This window comes from Cydia splendana, chromosome Z (genome assembly GCF_910591565.1).
Source record: "Cydia splendana chromosome Z, ilCydSple1.2, whole genome shotgun sequence".
NCBI classification, from domain to species: Eukaryota; Metazoa; Arthropoda; class Insecta; order Lepidoptera; family Tortricidae; genus Cydia; species Cydia splendana.
The window spans coordinates 32,358,110-32,363,194 of record NC_085987.1 but is presented as its reverse complement, the minus strand read 5'-3'; positions in this window follow the sequence as shown (position 1 = coordinate 32,363,194).

Here is a 5,085-nt window from a genome sequence, read left to right as displayed (position 1 = left end):
TTAGATAACGGAATTTCGATTTTCTTGTTTCGCGGTACGCCATGTGTCAGTGTGGTTTGTTTACTGTATGTGCCACAAAGGTGCCACCTACGCAGAGCTTTGCCTAATATTCCCTATTATTGCAATAACACTTCATTTTTTTTCTAAAAAAAATCAAATATCACAAAATCTAGGGAAGTCACACTACACGGTCCGTGACATTTCGCAGTTTAATTTTTTTTTTAAATGTTTCTAATACTCTTAGGACAATACATTTAGGTTGACCTAAAACTAGAGGTAAAATGCTAAGTATATTGATATAGAGTTTACTTATTTTCACAAAAATACATGCTATTCTTACGTGTTACACAAAAAATGCTTAAGAATAAGAATTACCCCACTACCACTACCTATCCGTCACAATCTGGGGATCTACCGCGACACAAGAAAATCGAATTTTCGTTATCTAACCTGTCTCTATCACTCTTGCATATTCGAGCGACAGATAACTACATTCCGATTTTCACGTTTCCCGGCAGGCCCTTGTTAACAAGCCGCCTTGATGTGAAAACTTGTCAAAAAATAGTAAGACACAGTATGAATAAGTTACTCTATGGTTTACTAGCTAGCTTAGTGCTGCACTCTGTCGGCAGAACATTGCAGCTTAGTGCTGCACTCTGTCGGCAGAACATTGCAGTGATACCCCCTATAGTATGTGGCAAGAGTCGTTTGCCAGTGTGGAACATAGGCCGAGGGATACTACACTTTGTTGTAATCTATAATCATACTTACAGCCTTTCATTTTTGTAGTCTGTTCGGAAAGAGAAGAGTCGTGGAAAGTATTGGGCCCCATACATTCTACGACTCTTCTCTTCCCGCACAAACTCTATAAGATTGTCACATAATGTCAAAATCTTAAAAATCTAAATAGTACCTTTACGTCATGATTTCAAGTCTTGTCGATTTGCAAAATATTTTATGAACGATGGATATGAAAAATCTACCTCCAGTTAACAAATGCTGCTTTATCCCACTGAAATTGGCCCAGTGCTGTATAGCGTTTATAGCCTTAGCCACCAGTGGCTTCGGTATGACGGTTGCCGTTTTCCTGGCAATGTATGAAGACGAGTTTGCTGAGTATGTAGGGAGAGTCCCAGAACAAGCCAAGTGGCCACTAGTCGCTGCCGTTGGTTTCATTAGTGCAATTTTAGCAGTAAGCGGTTTTATGTTTCTAATCGCACCGGTCTTAAAATCAGGTCAAGTTTCATTGCTGACAGTGGGCTTTTTCATTTTATTGTTCATGTGTTTTATAATTCTTATTATTACCATTGGACCGTCTCTGGCGTGTGTGCTTTCTTGGTTTTACTTGCTAGAGTCCAAGACTTGCATGCTAAATTTATTTCCCATGGACATTTCTCTGTTGATTGGTTTGATTGTTTTTGTATTTGTTAGTGCTTGGTGTTATTATGCAGTAGTTATTGGGAATTATGTGAACATTTTGTCTGTTCAATAAATGTAATAATTCATTGATGTTCGTGCATTATTTATTCTACAATGTATAGGTAGCACAGTCAAAGCAGATAGGTAGGTACTAGTAAATATCCAAGACGAACAAACTCCGTACGTAGGTACTTACCTATAGAATCTGTCATCTTAAGTCACCTACCGCATTTATGACATTTTAACGTAAAATCCGACTTTCCTCGCCGCTATCATATGCACAGAAGTACAATAATAGCAAAGCATAAGTGTTCATAGGCGCCAGTTATTTTTTTTAAACCTTTTCTTAGAACTCAAAATGATTTGTTTATGATTTTTAAATACATATACTTATTTGACTATAATCGCGGTCAGTCAAGTCTCAAGACCATTATACGTTTTGAAATTATACGTAACACGAGGGTGGCAGTTTCCATTTCCATACCCAAATACTAAACTGTAATAATAATATTTAATGTCATCTACAACATCGACGATTGCGGCATTGTATGGGGGATGTAAGTCTTCTTTATTAACTATAATAGGTATATACCTACACACGGAAAGAGAAGAGTCGTGGAATGTATGGGACCCAATACACGAACGAACGAACGAACGAAGGAACGACGCACAGTATACTCTAACTGTAAAGACTCGCCCAAGGTTGTGAACTGATCAAAGAAAATCTGAGTTCTGTTATTAACCCCCCCTAGAAAGCTACCCTGGGACTGAGAGCCCTTAAGAACGATTCCGTATTTACTTCATTAAATAAAAATTGTTTACCTATTTAAAAAATACGGATTTTTATAATTTTTTAGGGTTCCGTACCCAAAGGGTAAAGTCACTAGGCTGTATCTCATGAACTGTGATAGCTAGACGGTTGAAATTTTAACAGATGATGTATTTTTGCTGCCGCTACGAGTATAACAACAAATACTAAAAACAGGATAAAATAAATATTTAAGTGGGGCTCCCATACAACAAACGTCATTTTTTTGCCGTTTTTGCGTAATGGTTCGTGCGCGACTTGCGCGAGTCCGACTCGCACTTGGCGGTTTTTATTTAAGTTATGTAGACGGACTGTTTGCTGTCCGTCTACGGTCTGTATGAATTTTGATATGAATACCTATGTACATTTATGCTTTTCTCAATTTTGGTACTAAACAAATGAAATGAATTCATACATCGGGGTTTTCGGTGCGGGAATGATTTCATGTACTTATTTATAACTTTGTTTATTGTAAAATAATTACCAAACTATGAATTAAACGTAGGTAGTAAGGTCCAAATTTGTTTAGAAATGTTAAATTAGTAAGTATCGTTTTTTACAGTTTTTACCTGTTTTTTGGCTAGTGTAAAACATTCCCGCACCGAAAACCCCGATGTATGGAAATGATTGAAATGAATATATTATTTTAGGTAGAGCGCAGTGATATTTTAAATACATAGTTTCAAAGACACAGCCATCCTTGTATTTCGCAATTTAAAATCTAAAGTAGGTAGGTACTTACCTAAGTATAATATATGTTTGCGTGTTAAAAGTTGTACTGTTTATTTCTTAAAATATTTCGTATTTTTATATTGTAAGAACTACAGGAAGTTTACGTATTTTTGAAAAGTAAACGATAGGTCTGTAGGTAGGTAAAATTACTTTAAGTAAAGTAGTACGTATATTTTCCGGATTAGACCTAGCTCATCATTAATAAACAAGAATTTAATGTTGGATAACAAGTTTGGGCAAATACGACATTAAATTACCTTAATTACAGGTAAGTAAACACCTACATGCTATTTTATTTTAAAAATATTTTTATGAGCCTGTACAGTTTGACTGCTAGTTTAATTACAGCAAAGTTAGGGCCCTGTCATTTATTTATTTTGAATAGGTATCCGGGGGACTGCGTTAACTATAGGTAGGTAAACGAGATTTTCAAGAATAAAACATGAAACCTTAGATCGATATTTAGTTATCGAAATCGGTACCTACCTAGAGGCGTTTTCAAGGCATTATTGACAATCTATATCTATATACATATTTCATTATTCACAAACCTATTACCTAGTACTCTACCTACCTACTTAATTCAAAAAATGTTTTCAATTTTAACACAAATCTTAACCCAAGTACTCAGGTAAACTATTTGTAAAACTAACTCCTCTGTTTTTATAAAACGCGGTACAGTAACAGATAAAATATACTTGCATCCGAAATCTGCAAAAAAATCGCATATATGCGCCCGCACCCAAAGTCGGTTAGTAGAGTCGGTACTCACGTTGCGGGTGACTCCGGCGGCGTTTGGCGATGCGCTGACCGCGAGAGCCGTCAGAGATACAACTGCACCACGGCGCGCGCGCACCGCACTTTCACACCTTACGTCACTCGCGTCGCGGGCCGCAGCCTTGTCGCGACCGCATGGGCTCGAGATGACTCTCCGCACACACAACACTGTATGACACTATTCGGCTGTTTACAAACTTGCTTACCGTTGGCAGGTAGAACATGAAAATTCCTGGAGGAAAAGAATATGACTTTTTTTTTATTTCCGAGTTATTCTTTATAATAATTTCCGGGTAATATACCTCAACGTTATCCCTATTTTATTAAATCAAAAACTTTGGTAAAGTAGGTATTTCATTTAAAAATGGATAACGTGAATTAGGTATATACGGTGGCCAAAAAATAAGTGCATTCCCGTTGCCAGGGAGGTTTTGGGATAATACTGAGCAACTTTTACTATGGGACCAACTCCGAAATCGGGAATGCACTTATTTTTTGGCCACCCTGTATATACGGCGATTTTGTTATGTCTCACCATACTCTGAGCTGAAGGTGAGAGCTATGCAAGTTGCGGAAAGTTAGTTACCAAAAATTCGGGAAAGTTTTCTCATATTTCAGGAAAATTTAAATGTAAACTTTCATTATGGAAACGGAAAAGTTGGAGTCCTAAACATGACATGAATTAGGTATGAGTTTAATATGAAACAAGTACCTACATTACATATTACTAACATACAAGTGGTACGAAAAAGTTTAGTACGTAAGTACCTCTAGACCTACCTATACACCGTGTTTTTATTGAATTCCGTTAACTTCGGGGTATAGTTAAGTAAGTACGTTTATAAGAACTAAATGGCATAGTTAATTTAAAAAAAGAAATTTTTTTTTGTTTTCGTTTTTGTTTTTTTTTGTTTAAAAAGTAATTAAATGTAGCATATAGCGTTGTTGTAACACGGGCATTACATTGAACTCAACCAAACAATTGAAATCTGTGACATATCAATGTCATTTCGTACATCAATCGACCGAGATTGTACTTAAGTTTAGTAGCAAATGTATGAACTCATTCTAAACACTAATCAATATGTAAGCCGGTCCTAAGGCAAGTGTACACGCTTGTAGAGGCCTTATAGGAAAAAAATAAATTATGGATTATCTCCGAAATGGACTTAATTAGAACATCGGTGTCTTTGAGAAAGTTACTTGATTTAAGCTCAGGAATGCACCCTTGAAATTAACGGAAATAAAAAAAAACACGGTGTATAATTGTCCCTAAAATATTACCTAGGTACTTGTAGCACCATTGTTATGTTCGTTATCACTGAATAAGATATTAAATGACTTTCATT